The following is a 16,251-nucleotide window of genomic DNA, read 5'->3' on the forward strand; positions in this document are numbered from 1 at the left end:
ATAGGCTGGTTAAAAATCATGAGAGAAACATACAAGAGATATGTGATAATATAAAAAAAACAAATTTAAGAGTCATTGGGATAGAGGAAGGGATAGAGATTCAAACAAGGGGAATGAGTAATCTACTAGATGAAATAATTACAGAAAACTTTCCAGAAATAAAAAAGGAAACAGATATACAAATTGTAGATGCATACAGGACACCGAGCATACAAAATCACAGTAGACCAGTGCCAAGACACATTGTTATGAAGATATCCAATATACAGAACAAAGAGAAAATATTAAAAGCTACAAGAGAAAAGAGAAAGATTACATTCAGGGGTAAACCAATAAGGTTAACAACGGACTTCTTAACTCAGACGCTGAAAGCGAGAAGATCCTGGAACAACGTATTTCAAACACTGAAAGACAATGGATGCCAACCAAGAATTCTGTACCCAGCAAAATTAAGCTTCAGATATGACAACGAAATAAAAATCTTTCATGATAAACAAAAACTAAAAGAATTTGCAGCCAGAAAACCAACGTTGCAAAGCATCTTGAGCAAAACACTTCACGAGGAAGAAATGGAAAACAATAACCAAAGCCAACAGTGGGAAGTACCTCAGTAAAGACAGACGGAGGGGGGAAAACTAATCATGGTGAAACAAACGCAATTAAAAAAAAATGAGATAAATAATCAAACATGGCTGGAAGTACAAACCATATATCAATAGTAACTCTAAACATTAATGGTTTAAACACTCCATTAAAGTGACATAAGGCTGGTAACATGGATTAACAATATGTTACTGAATGATCAAAGGGTTACAGAAGACATAAAGGAGGAAATCAAAAAATTCTTAGAGATAAATGAAAATGCAGACACAACCTATCGGAATCTAAGGGACACAATGAAAGCAGTTTTAAGAGGGAAATTCATCACCTGGAGGTCATTCCTCAAAAAAAGAAAAAACCAACAAACAAATGAGCTCACACTTCATTTCAAAGCCCTAGAAAAGGAAGAGCAAAACAATAGCAAATGCAGCAGAAAGCAAGAAATAATTAAAATCACAGCGGAAATCAATGAAATTGAAACAAAAGAAACTATTGAAAAAATTAACAAAACTAAAAGTTGGTTCTTTGAAAAAATAAACAAGATTGACAAACCTTTAGCCATGCTAATGAAGAGAAGAAGAGAGAGAACTCAAACTACTAACATGAGGGATGAAAAAGGCAATATCACAACAGACGCCACAGAAATACAGAAGACAATTAGAAATTATTTTGAAAACCTATATTCCAATAAAATAGAAGATAGTAAAGACATCAATAAATTTCTTAAGTCATATGATTTGCCCAGACTGAGTCAGATGGACACACACAGTTTGAACAGACCAATATCAATGGATGAAATTGAAGAGGTAATCAAAAGACTACCAACCAAGAAAAGCCCAGGACCAGATGGGTATACAGCGGAGTTTTACAAAACCTTTAAAGAAGAATTAATACCAATACTTTTCAACTTATTCCAGGAAATAGAAAAAGAAGGAGTCCTTCCAAATTCATTCTATGAGGCCAACATCACATTGATTCCGAAACCAGACAAAGACACCTCAAAGAAAAAAAACTACAGACCAATATCTCTGATGAACCTAGATACAAAAATCCTCAATAAAATTCTGGCGAATCGGATACAAAGACACATCAAAAAAATTGTGCACCATGATCAAGTAGGATTCATCCCTGGGATGCAGGGATGGTTCAATATACGGAAATCAATAAATGTTATTCACCATATCAATAGACTTAAAGATAAGAACCATATGATCATCTCAATAGACGCAGAAAAAGCATTCGACAAAGTACAGCATCCCTTTATGTTCAAAACATTAGAAAAACTAGGGATAACAGGAACTTACCTTGATATTGTAAAAGCTATCTACGCTAAGCCCCAGGCTAACATCATTCTGAATGGAGAAAAATTGAAGGCATTCCCCTTAAAATCAGGAACAAGACAGGGATGCCCTCTATCACCACTTCTATTCAATATAGTTCTCGAAACACTGGCCGGAGCAATTAGACAAACAAAAGAAATTAAAAGCATAAAAATTGGAAAGGAAGAACTTAAATTATCACTATTTGCAGATGACATGATTCTATACCTACAAGACCCAAAAGGGTCTACAAAAAAACTACTAGAACTAATAAATGAATTCAGCAAAGTGGCAGGATATAAAATCAACACGCACAAATCAAAGGCATTTCTGTATATCAGCAACAAAACCTCTGAAATGGAAATAAGGGAAACCACTCCATTCACAATATCCTCAAAAAAAAAATAAAATACTTGGGAATCAACCTAACAAAAGAGGTGAAAGATTTATACAATGAAAACTACAGATCCCTAAAAAGAGAAGTAGAAGAAGATCTTAGAAGATGGAAAGATATACCCTGTTCATGGATAGGCAGAACTAACATCATCAAAATGGCGATATTATCAAAAGTCCTCTATAGGTTTAATGCAATGCCAATCAAAATTCCAATGGCATTGTTTGTAGAAATAGATAAAGCAATCATGAAATTCATTGGAAAAATAAAAGACCCAGAATAGCAAAAGCAATTCTAAGCAGGAAGTGTGAATCAGGTGGTATAGCAATACCAGATTTCAAACTATACTACAGAGCAATAGTAACAAAAACAGCATGGTACTGGTACCAAAACAGGCGGGTGGACCAATGGTACAGAATAGAGGATACAGAGACTAATCCACAAAGTTACAACTATCTTATATTCGATAAAGGGGCTAAAAGCATGCAATGGAGGAAGGATAGCATCTTCAACAAATGGTGTTGGGAAAACTGGAAATCCATATGCAACAAAATGAAACTGAATCCCCTCCTCTCACCATGCACAAAAATTAGCTCAAAATGGATCAAGGACCTTGATATCAAATCAGAGACTCTGCGTATGATAGAAGAAAAAGTTGGCTATGATCTACATATTTTGGGATCAGGCTCCAAATTCCTTAAGAGGACAATCATAGCACAAGAGTTAATAGCAAGAATCAACAAATGGGGCTTACTTAAACTAAAAAGTTTTTTCTCAGCAAGAGAAACAATAAGAGAAGTAAATCGGGAGCCTACATCATGGGAACAAATTTTTACCCCTCACACTTCAGATAGAGCCTTAATATCCAGAGTTTACAAAGAACTCAAAAAATTAGACAATAAGACAACAAATAACCCAATCAACAAATGGGCCAAGGACCTGAACAGACACTTCTCAGAGGAGGACATACAATCAATCAACAAATACATGAAAAAATGCTCACCATCTCTAGCAGTCAGGAAATGCAAATCAAAACTACCCTAAGATACCATCCCACTCCAGTAAGATTGGCAGCCATTATGAAGTCAAACAATAACAAGTGCTGGAGAGGATGTGGGGAAAAGGGTACACTTGTACATTGCTGGTGGGACTATAAATTGGTGCAGCCAATTTGGAAAGCAGAATGGAGATTCCTGGGAAAGCTAGGAATGGAACCACCATTTGACCCAGTTATTGCCCTTCTTGGTCTATTCCCTGAAGACCTTAAAAGAGCGTACTACAGGGATACTGCCACATCGATGTTCACAGCAGCACAATTCACAATAGCTAGACTGTGGAACCAACCCAGATGCCCTTCAATGGGTGAATGGATTAAAAAATGTGGCATTTATACACTATGGAGTATTACACAGCACTAAAAAATAACAAAATCATGGAATTTGCAGGGAAATGGATGGCATTAGAGCAGATTATGCTTAGTGAAGCTAGCCAATCCCTAAAAAACAAATACCAAATGTCTTCTTTGATATAATGAGAGCAACTAAGAATAGAGCAGGGAGGAAGAGCAGGAAGAAAAGATTGACATTAAACAGAGGCACAAGATGGGAGGGAAAGAGAGAGAAAAGGGGAACTGCATGGAAATGGAAAGAGACCCTCATTGTTATAAAAAACTACATAAAAGAGGTTGTGAGGGAAATTGGAAGAAAAAATAAGGAGAGAAATGAATTACAGTGGATGGGATAGAAAGAGAAGATGGGGGAGGGGATAGTAGAGGATAGGAAAGGTAGCAGAATACAACAGTCATTAGTATGGCATTATGTAAAAATGTGAATGTATAACCGATGTGATTCTGCAATCTGTATTTGGGGTAAAAATGGGAGTTCATAACTCACTTGAAACTAATGTTTGAAATATGATATGTCAAGAGCTTTGTAAGGTTTTGTACAACCAATAAAAAAAAAACTAAAAATAAAATGAATCACACCCCTTCTTCCTCAGTCCTTCTTTACTCTCAGAAATAGAGTAAACAATGACCAGCACTGGTACTCTGCTTCCTGAGAGTCCCAATCATGGACATGAACAGGACAGTCACCTTGCTCAAGATGTGCACCTACAAAGGCTCACTTACCCTGAACAAATCCCATCCTGCCTCATGAATCTTCAAGGCCTCCTGTAAAGTCCATCTGAGCCCAAGGACAGTCCTCATCACCAACATGCCTTCTCCTCTCCAGGAGGTTGCTCTGGACCTGGAGCAAAGGAATGACCATAAGCCTGGGCTCAGGGCTGGGGTGAGATGTAGGCAGCATTTTCTCTCCAGAAGCAGGAACAGCATGAGGCTGGCCAAGAAGGCAGGCTCCTGGTCACTGGGCTTCCTCAGAGTCCTATGGGCCTGTGTCCCCATTAACTAGAAGCACCCCTGACACGTGATAGTGGTCAAAGTCCTTAGGCCACAAATGGAAGGACCCCCTGAGTCACCTTCTCTGGTTGAGTGGAAACCCAGGCATACGGGGCCTCAGGCCTTCAGGTTCTTGTGATGCATTTAAGGTTAAACACAAAGTGAAACATAAGAACAATCACCTTTCCTTGGTGTAGTTAGCAGAATTCTTGTTCATCACTTCTTTATTCTGTTTAGAAACACAAATCGTACTTTCACAAGCTGGAGATGTACTTTGTGAAAGTCGTTGTGAAAGCTGTCTCCTGCTCTCCCAGTTGTAAGACCAGAACTGTGTCCCCTAGATGTGTGACCATGAGGATCTGGGCCAGCCTGCAAGTTTGTGCAGCAGGAGGGACTTCAACTGTGCTGTGGCCTTGATTCAGGTTAGGATTCGTCTCTGTCAGCAGATGTGGTGACTGAACCAAAGGAATGCCCATGATCACAGGGAATCTAGAATGAGCTACGTTACAAATGGTGGAGTCAAATCCTCTGTCTTGAGGAAGGGCTGCTTTTTGTCTTGAGAAACTAAACTTAGAGGTCTGCACATCTCAGAGAGAAACCCAGCCAGTAGTCAGGAACGATGGAGCAGAGTCAGGGAGAGGTGACTCTGGGTCCTGATCTGCTGTGCTTCCTGACATCCCAGGGTGGAGAGAGATGCCCCACTGTGAGAATCCAAGTCCCCTGTGTGCCAGGGGCTCATGGACTGGGCTTTAGACATGAGAAACCTAAGGCACAAAGACTGGGCACAACTGGCCACGGCAGCTCAGGTGGGAGCCTGGACTGGGCAGGTCTGGACCACCTCCTGGCTCTGCAGCGTCTTCTTGTGACTGTGCTGCACATCTTGACACCTGCCAGCTCTTCTCGTGTTGGTTCATGTAAGGACGACGCTCATCTCTGTTAACTAACAACTCGGAGGCTCTTCACAATTCGGGGCTGTTTCCATACAGAATTCCTCAGCGAGTGTTGAGCACTCTCATCTGCTTTCCCCGGGGCACGTGATGGCTGCTCTCCCAATTTTAAAAGAAACTCCTCACGATTTCATTAGAACACTGTTCAGAAATATTACAGAATCGATATTCTCATCATTTATGTCATGAAAAAGGCAATATTGGCAGAAAGTAGGTAAACTTACTTGAGTAAACTTTGCTTGAAAAACATTTCTTCCTTGTTTACACTTTCACACAGAAACACTAAACAGTGTAGAATTGTTGTGGATGTCCACGTGACACTATTTCTGAGCAGGTGTCCTATGTTTTGAGATGTTGTGATTTGTAGTATGAGCTAAAGTTGCCAACTCTCCATCCTTGCTCCCATCAGTCAGCTGCGTGACCATGCTCAGGACTTCCATGTAGACCCGCAGGTCACGCAGTGAACACAAGCAGCAGCTTCAGCCATCCTCGTGTTTTAACCATTTGTTTTGTCTAAAGAGACGTGTCTTAAAATTCCATCCTCTGTGGTTCACTGGTGATGTGTGAATCGATGCTCTACACATTCTTTCACAGACACGTTTGTCTGAGTTGGTATTTTTTTTAAGTAAAAAACCTAAATATCTGCTTTCTTATAAGAAAACATTTCTCATAGACATTTATTTCAATATTTGGATATTTAAAATTAATTATTTTATTTTAGTTAGGTATACATGACAGCTGAATGCATTTTTGTCATCGTACACCATTGCAGCACAACATTTCATTTCAGTGGTTGTACATGATGCAGGGTCACTCTATACGTGCAGTCCCACATGTGCCTAGGATAGTGATGTCCATCTCAGTCCACCATCTTCTCTGCCCCCAGCACCCCCCCCACATTTCCCTCCTTTTCCTCCATTTTCCCGTCTCCCTCCCCCCTGTTACGGATCAGCATCCACTGATCAGAGAGAACATTTGGCCTTTGGTTTTGGAGGATTGGCTTACTTCACTTAGCATCAGAGTCTCCAACTCAGAAAAATGCCATGATTTTATTCTCTTTTAATGCTCAGTAATATTCCATTGTGTATATATACCACCATTTTTTTATCCAATAAACATGATTCATCACATCAATAGAATTAAAGATAGGAATCATGATTAAGGCAATTGATGCAGAGAAAGCATTGGACAAAATACAGCATCCTTTCATGTTCAGTTCTTGGTTCTTAAAAAGGATTCTTCTCTTTATACAGGTCATTATTACTGCAAGCAAATACACAGTCTTATTCCATTCTATGACAGTCTTTAAAAATTATTCTTTTATTTGTACAGACACGGAGTCTGACATATTCTAATTAGGACCCAGTTCTTGCAGTTCTACATGATGTGGAGCTCAACGGGTCATGTACTCATCTATGATTCAGATTCATTTTGTTGCATATGGATTTTCAGTTTTCCCAGAACCATTTGTTGAAGATGCTATCCTTTCTCCATTGCATGCTTTTAGCACCTTTGTCAAATATAAGATAATTGTAATTTTGTGGCTTGGTCTCTGTGTCCTCTATTCTGTACCATTGGTCCACCTCCCTGTTTTGGTACCAGTACCATGCCTCTTTTGTTACTATTGCTCTATAGTATACTTTGAAGCCTGATATCGATATACCACCTGATTCACTCCTCCTGCTTAGAATTGCTTTTGATATTCTGTTTCTTTTATTTTTCCATATGAATTTCATGATTGCTTTATCTATTTCTACAAGAAATACCATTGGAATTTTTATTGGTATTGCATTAAACTATAGAGAAATTTTGGTAAAATCGCCATTTTGATGATATTAGTTCTGCCTATCCATGAACAGGGTATATTTTTCCATCTTCTAAGATCTTCTATTTCTCTCTTTAGGGTTCTGTAGTTTTCATTGTATAAATATTTCACCTCTTCTGTTAGGTTGATTCTCAAGTATTTTATTTTATTTTTTGAGGATATTGTGAATGGGGTGGTTTTCCTCATTTCCATTTAAGAAGATTTGTCACCGATATACAGGAATGCCTTTGATTTATGCGTGTTGATTTTATATCCTGACACTTTGCTGAATTCATTTATTAGCTCTAGTAGTTTCTTTGTAGACACTTTTGGGTCTGCTAGGTATAAGGTCATGTCAACTGCAAATAGTGATAATTTAAGTTCTTCTTTTCCTATCTTTATGCCTTTAATTTCTTTTGTCTAACTGCTCTGGCCAGTATTTCGAGAATTATATTAGATAGAAGTGGTGAGAGAGGGCATCCCTGTCTTGTTCCAGATTTTAGAGGGGATGTCTTCAATTTTTCTCCATTCAGAGTGATGCTAGCCTAAGGCTTAACATAGATAGCTTTTACAATGTTGAGGTAAGTTCCTGTTATCCCTAGTTTTTCTATTGTTTTGAACATAAAGGGATGCTGTACTTTGTCGAATGCTTTTTCTGCATCTATAGAGATGATCATATGGTTCTTATCTTTAAGTCTATTAATGTGGTGGATAACATTTATTGATTTCTGTATATTGAACCAGCCTTGCATCCTAGGGATGAATCCTACTTGATCATGGTGCACAATTTTTTGGATATGTTTTTGTATCCGATTTGCCAGAATTTTATTGAGGATTTTTTTATCTAGGTTCACTAGAGATATTGGTCTATAGTTTTCTTTCTTTGATGTGTCTTTGTCTGGTTTTGGAATCAGGGTGATGTTGGCCTCATAGAATGAATTTGGCAGAGCTTCCTCTTTTTCTATTTCCTGGAATAACTTGAAAAGTATTGGTATTAATTCTTTTTTTAAGTTTTTATAAAACTCCGCTCTATACCCATCTGGTCCTGGGCTTTTCTTGGTTGGTAGTCTTTTGATTTATTCTTCTATTTCATCCATTGATATTGGTCTGTTCAAATTGTGTGTATCCTCCTGACTCAATCTAGGCAAATCATATGACTTAAGAAATTTATGGATGTCTTCACTATCTTCTATTTTATTGGAATATAGGGTTTCAAAATAATTTCTAATTATCTTCTGGATTTCTGTAGCATCTGTTGTGATATTGCCTTTTTCATCCCATATGTTAGTGATTTGAGTTCTCTCTCTTCTTCTCTTCGTTAGCATGGCTAAGGGTCTGTCAATTTTATTTATTATTTCAAAAAAACAATTTTTACTTTTGTCAATTTTTTCATTAGTTTCTTTTCTTTCAATTCATTGATTTCCGCTCTGATTTTAATTATTTCTTGCCTTCTGCTTCATTTGTTGTTGTTTTGCTCTTCCTTTTCTAGGGCTTTGAGATGAAGTGTGAGCTCATTTATTTGTTGGGTTTTTCTTTTTTTGATGATTGACCTCCAGGCAATGAATTTCCCTCTTAAAACTGCTTTCAGTATGTCCCAAAGATTCCGATAGTTTCAATCCATTATTATAAGATAAAATGCATGGTATAATCTCCACCCCTTAATATTTATTGAGGGTTGCCCTATGGCATAATATATGGTCTATTTTTGAGAAGGATCCATGTGCTTCTGAGAAAAAAGTGTATCTATTTGATGATGGTTGATATATGCTATTTATATCAGTCAAGTCTAGGTTATTGATTGTGTTATTGAGTTTTTTAGTTTCTATATTCAACTTTTGTTTGGAAGATCTGTCCAATGGTGAGAGAGGTGTGTTGAAGTCACCCATAATTATTGCGTTGTGATCTATTTGATTCTTGAATTTGAGGAGAGTTTGTTTTATGAACGTTGCAGCACCATTATTTGATGCATAAATATTGATAATTGTTATGTCTTGTTGCTGAATGGTTTCTTTTAACAGTATATAATGTCCTTCCTTATCCCTTTTGATTAACTTAGTCTTGAAGTCGATTTTATTTGATATGAAGATGGCCACCCCTGCTTGCTTCTGAGGACCATGTGCATGGTATGATTTTTCCCAACCTTTCACATTTAGCCTGTGTATGTCTTTTTCAATCAGATGTGTCTCCTGGAGGCAGCATATTGTTGGATTTGTTTTTTTAATCCATGTTACCAGCCTATGTTGCTTTATTGGTGAGTTTAAGCCATTAATGTTTAGGGTTTCTATTGATATATGGTTTGTACTTCCAGCTATGTTTGATTATTTATCTTTTTAAAAAATTTGGTTTGTTTCTGCATTATTAGCTTCCGTCCCCCACCTAGGTTTAATGAGGTTCTTCCCACTGTTGGTTTTGGTTATTGTTTTTCATTTCTTTCTCATGTAATGTTTTGCTGAAGATGCTTTGCAATGCTGGTTTTCTGGCTGCAAATTATTTTAACTTTTGTTTACCATGAAAGATTTTTATTTCATTGTTATACCTGAAGCTTAATTTTGCTGGATACAAAATTCTTGGTTGACATCCATTGTCTTTCAATGTTTTAAATATGTTGTTCCAGGATCTTCTCGCTTTCAGCGTCTGTGTTAAAAAATCTTACATTAACCTTTTTGTTTTACCCCTGAATGTAATCTACCTTCTTTCTCTTGTAGCTTTTAACATTTTTTTCTTTCTTCTGTATATTGGATATCTTCATAACAATGTGTCTTGGAATTGGTCTACTGTGATTTTGTATGCTTGGTGTCCTGTATACATCTAAAATTTGTACATCCATTTCTTTTTTTATATCTGGAAGTTTTCTAAAATTATTTCATTCAATAGATTGCTCATTACCTTGTTTTGGACCTGTATACCTTCCTCTATCCCAATGACTTCTAAGTTTTTTTTTTATGTTATCCCATATCTCTTGGATGTTTTGCTTGTGGTTTCTTACCAGCCTTTCTGAGTTGGCTAGATTCTTTTCAAAATGATATATTTTGTCTTCATTGTCTGATGTTCTGGCTTCTACTTGCTCCACTCTGTTAGTGATACTCTTATTTAAGGTTTTTTCTAAAGAGAGAGTGAGAGAGGGAAAGAGAGAGAGAGAGAGAGAGAGAGAGAGAGAGAGAGAGAATTTTTTTTAATATTTATTTTTAGTTATCGGTGGACACAACATCTTTGTGTTGTACGTGGTGCTGAGGATCAAACCCAGGCTGCACGCATTGCCAGGCAAGCGCACTGTTCCCTTGAACAGTATAAAATGTCTTTTTAATCACTTTTGAAAAATCCCTTTTAGTAATACAGATATGACTGTTTTACTGAATATGCCACTGGTTTTAAAAATAATACAGTGCAATACAATATTTCCATGGTTTATGTTTTATGTGAGCAAGTATAGCTGTAAGACTGCATCCTAGAAGTGAAATTCTTGGGAAAAAGGTGAATATGTAAGTAATATTTGTTACTTTCATATAAGTTTCCAAATTTGCTTTCATCTTACAAGAAGAAGTGGTGGTAGTAACAGAGCTATCTCACATCAGCCGTGACCTAAAGGATGGCACAAGGAGAATGAAAAGACAGATGGGTCCTCCAGCTTCCAGTGATATCTGTGACTGATGGAGACTGTCACCAGCTTTGTGGCATGAGAATTCACCACTGTATGACCTAGGTGCCTTTGCTTGATTTTGCATCACATATAGCAAAAACAAGACTGAGTATAATTCAAGCAGACTTACTTGAAAGGATTTATAAATTTGACATTTTCTCAAAGTCTTCCTTAGGAAGGACGCCTGCATTCAACCAGATGTCCATCTCGGTAAATTAGCAAAAATGGACTGACAATTGCATAACCAAGAATCAGAGTTTCTTGAGTAATTTCTGTTATGGAAATGTTGTGTAAGGAGAAATTTAGATGTAAAGTCATAAAGCAATCTGTCCAATAAAAGAAGAGAAAGCAGAGCATTAAGAGAAGAACATGTTGAGAGGCTTTCACTTAAAGCGGGGGGGGGGGTTCTGTGGAAGAGCTTGTGATCTAAATGTGGAGCACATGCTGGTGGTGCTTGCGGAGGAGGAAGACCATGTGGCCACTGGCCCCACCCATGACACCCTGGAACACAGCATCTTGAAGGATCATGAAAACAATAAAAATCTATCTGATTATTTAGTTGTGTGGTTGAAAGTAACAGTAGTTGTCATTTCTAATAATTTGTGATGTGTTCAAGTTGTTGATTATTTTAATGTGAAATAGTAACTTCATGCTTATAAAGGAATTGAGCATCCAAAAGAAGAGGAGCAAGGGAAGGATGTACCATGCAGACCTGGGTTTTAGTCTCCTCCCTGGGGGCTCTGGGACTGATGGTGATGTCCTGGACCACTGTGAGAAGACTAGTGGTGCTGATGGACAGGTCCCAATCCACTCTTTCCAGGTAACCCAGTATCTTACAGCCGACATCATACAAAAAATTCATCAAAGCAAAAGCTGCTACTGTCCTTGGCATTCCCCTGTAGAAAAGGGTTATAATACTGGTGAAGGCCAAATGGATGAGAATAAGGTGTATAGGTTTCTTCTCGCTGCCTTGAAAAATGAATATGTAATGCACAAGAACAAAGATGTTCCCCAAAGGCCAAGCCCTGTTGGGAAGACAATGATTATGTCCTTGACGAGGTTCACAACCATGTCATCCTCATAGGCACAATAACATGGATGCTGCAAACACCTGTTCAAAGAAAGCAACAGCAATATTTCAATGTTATCTGTAAAAGCAATCAAGTCAACAATTTTTAAAGTGAAAAGGCTGTTGGGGCATTGAAAACTGTTGCAAATCCTAGTCCCACAAGTGTTTACTTTTTGTATCATTCTTCAAGGGTCATTCTATACGGTGTCAGATGCCATTTTGACAATGAATATCTAAAATTCTAAACCATCAATTCAGTTTTTTTTATAAGCCCACATTGGCAAAATTAATCTACTCTTTCAAATCCTTAATATTTCTCCTATGTTCAACCCATAGGTTGAACTAAACCCAAATGTCATCAGCCAGAATATCCCCATTTTTTAAATCTTAATCTAGCATATTCTCAATTATTCTCTCTCCAAACCCAGGGACTAAATTTTGACCTGACTATCTTCCCCACACCATAACCCACCAGGAACTTACAAAATTCTTTAACATATTTTAAATTCAACCTGTTTCAAAATCCGTAATATCTTTTATTTTGTTGAATTCCCCTTTCTGTCTCTCACTTTTGTGAATGTAAAAAATTCCAGTTCAACTTTTAAGATTTAAAGTTTTTTGTCTTTGATGACAGTTCCTTAATATTTCTGTAGTTCTACACACCAAAATGACTTTGTGATCTTAGTGCCTATAGATTTTCAGCACTTTTTAGAGTCCTCAAGTAGGCAGACTGCATGACCCTTTTATGTAGGATCCAATGGTCAAAGCTGATCAGCAAAGGCCTCCAGGGACCAGGCTCCAGCCTGAGAAGGTCCCATAATCCACATCCTGCAGCCAGGGAGGGTGCCCTAGAGGACCATGGAGGCTGCCTGTGACAGTCTCAGGAGATGTCCATTCCCACCTATGACCTCAGGGGCTCTAATGGAAGCCTAGTTCAACTCTGGGTGTGCTGATGACAATGAGATTAGCCAGGAGGATTAACTATGGATTATGTGCTGTCTTGACAGGAGTGCACTTATGGATAAGGAACCCCTTGTACAACCTACTCAAAACAAAGTAGGTTGGGAGACGTTTGGTATGAAAAGAATTCACTCAAGTAGGTGACCTGAGGGCATTTTATACATGCAGGGAATCCTGGGGGAAGTGACTTCACTCAACTCTGTAGCCTGCGCTATCTGTGCCTCTGTTCCCAACCTTTTAGGGCTAAAGAATCTTTATCTATTCCCACTGATCTCATGAAAAAATGGACAGGATGCTACCTTTTCACATGTAAGTTCTCTGATCTCAAGTCTAACCCAGGAACTGAACAGCTGGTTCACACCCTGAAATATCGCCAACAGCATACATCCCATCATGTGCCGAATTCAACTAATGGCTCCCTGTGTTTTCTGCTCAATTCTACCTAATCCCGTAAATTCATTCCAAAAGTCTCTTATCCTTAACTTCTCTTCCTCTGCAGATTTAACATAAGCTCAAGATCTTGTGCTACCTTAACACCTCTCACATTTGGCTATAAGTTTCTTCTGCAATACCTCTCCTTTTGTTCACTACATATCCTTCATTCTGATTAATAAAACCACTCCTGGTTCATGTCTGATGTCCAGTTTTCAACTTTAATTGATGTAACTTTATGTCTCAGGATTGTCTTTAAAACCCAGACTTACTGTGAGATTTCACTCCTTATGAATTTTTAGTGGATTTAACCAGAACTGAACATCAAATCAAAGTGCAAAATGATTGCTATAGCACCTCAGCTGTCAAAGGTCCATCAGAAAACACCTCCAGGAAGAATTAGAATATGGACAGACTCCAGGTGACCAGGAACCAGGGGAGGCTACCTAGGAGTGACCCCAGGACAGGTCTGAGTCCCCAATGAGTGAACACAGGGACCTTTCAGTAAAGCCTGGGCCCGGTCTGGCTTATCAAGAGGGCTCAGGGAGGAGCACTCACTAGGTATGTGGTGCTGTGTTCTAGGGACAGAAGAGGCACCAAAGACAGCAGCCAGGCTCAGAGGGCACAGCTCTTGCTGTAATTAATCAATCCCTGAAACCCAAGTTCAGGGAGTTTTAGAGTTTTATACTCAGCATTTAAAGGAAGGGGCTCAGAAGCTCACAGTCTGCAGAAGGTCACATAAAAGCAGCTTTTTATTTCACTGTTCTAGGCAAGTTAACTCTTCAAGGAAAACTCCTGAGAAGGGGAGAGCTTCTTCTCCCCTTTCTTTCCTCCCCCTTCCAGCTGTTACCATGGAACCCAGTTTGTAACTCATCTTAAAAATGTAGACATGTCTGTGAAGCCCAGCTCAAGATCAGAGGCATTGTTTGTTGCCGCGACCCCTCGCCAGCAAGGAGGACACGACACAGGATTCTTCTCTCAGCAGTTTATTCAGGCCTTTAATTATGTGTCTCTGGAAGCTTCTTTTATTACTACTACTACTGCTACTTCTACTTCTACCACTACTCCTTCACCTGAGCGCCCCAGCCTTGATAAAGCACATCAAGCCCCAATGCACAACTGCCACGTGGATCTTTCTCATAGGGTGTTTTACAGCTACTTGCCAACTCTCCCAAAACAAGGAGTTGTTTATCACAGGCCACGGCGCTTATCAGCGCCATCTTGTAATGGCGGCCACAGTTCACAGAAACGGCTCACCACAGTTTGTACATTTCTACCAACTACGATAGTGGATATGATTGTGAAAAACTAGTAAGGGGGTTTTCAGCATCTGGAGTGCTGGAATCTTCCCGGCCAGTGGCCAAATAAAGAGGGCGACATGAAAATAGAAAGTTTAACCTCATTGAACTCTTTTGCAGAGACTCTTTTGCTGACAGTCCTAAAAGGAGCCATGGTGAAGATTTCTGGAGGAGCCCAGTTAAGACTTTTCTGTGGAGAAAGGGGGGCCACTTGAGTTGTGCACTGTGCAGGTGAGAGTGGCTCTTGGAGTAGGAATCCCCAGTTAAGTCTGGGATAGCAAGAGGCTGGGGCCCCAGGGAGGGGTCATGTCTTCACTCCCACAGGGCAGTGGTGGCATTTGAGCTTGTGCATAACCCTGTCCTCAGCTAGCCTAGTGCCAAGTCACCCAGGTCTGTTGTCTTCAGCTTCTGAACAAAAGGGCTGCTCTACATCAGTCCATGTGGATTGCTGTCTTCCCTCCCTCCTTTCCTTCATTTTACTGCCCACCTTTCTTTCTTTCTATGTTCAGAAAGTGCTCTGAAGGCAGAGGCCCCAGTGCTGGCCATCAGGGATCGTGTCCTGTGTTTGAAGAACATCTTGAAAATGCACAGAGATGACATTTTTAGAGTCTCCTTTCAATGGACTTCTTCCACTTTTCCTGGAGCTTAGACTAGGGAGAGCCCTGGGAAGGTGCAGTAGAGAAATGCGCTGAGTGCTGACCGAAAGTTTTTGGGCTGCATGCTGCTTGAGGGTCCTCTCTGCACTACACTGCTATCCTCTGTGTCCACAGGTGTCTGTCTGGTGTCCAGCACCATGTGATTCTTTCATTCTTTTGCATGAGTAATTCATGGGGGAGACACTTCCAGGCCATAGGCCATGTTGATTCCCATGACACTTAAACTCTCACCCACTGGTCTGAGCATGCACTGATGGTCTCTTCCCGGAGAAATTGTTGTTAGGATGTTGCAAAGGGCGATTTTCTAATTTCACTGCTCTCCTTTTGCATTTATCATTTGTGTTTTCCATGCAAGTTAAAGCTTTCCCTTCTCCCTGGTTTACTTACGTTTATTGTGCACCTTTGTGATCTTGGTTCATGGGAAGGTGATATCATCTTATGTCATTACTCAGTTTGACTCAGATTTTCTCACTTTGGCCAGCAGAGCCTTGCAAGGTGGCCTCCTAGTTGACATGCCTGTCCCTCTTGGATCCCTTCTTTACCTTGTGACATAATAGAAGCTCAGTCTCATCTTACCTTTCTCTGAATTAGCCCTGAAACAACCTCTGTGTTAAACGCTCTGTTTCCTTTGTATCAGAAAATGGTATTCAGAACCCAAACCTGGACAGAGGTGAATGGAGTAAACCATTTATTTTCCTGCTTTCATACCCGAGACATCTTCTCATCCAAATGAATGCAAA

The 16,251-nt window shown here is 39.2% G+C and overlaps 1 pseudogene; it reads right to left on the minus strand.

Moving 5' to 3' along the window:
- Window positions 1–11,267: 11,267 nt before the first annotated feature.
- LOC144365828 (putative vomeronasal receptor-like protein 4) lies at window positions 11,268–15,650 on the minus strand (annotated as a pseudogene).
- Between the last annotated feature and the right edge of the window lie 601 nt (window positions 15,651–16,251).

Source organism: Ictidomys tridecemlineatus, chromosome 8, assembly GCF_052094955.1.
Source record: "Ictidomys tridecemlineatus isolate mIctTri1 chromosome 8, mIctTri1.hap1, whole genome shotgun sequence".
NCBI lineage: Eukaryota > Metazoa > Chordata > Mammalia > Rodentia > Sciuridae > Ictidomys > Ictidomys tridecemlineatus.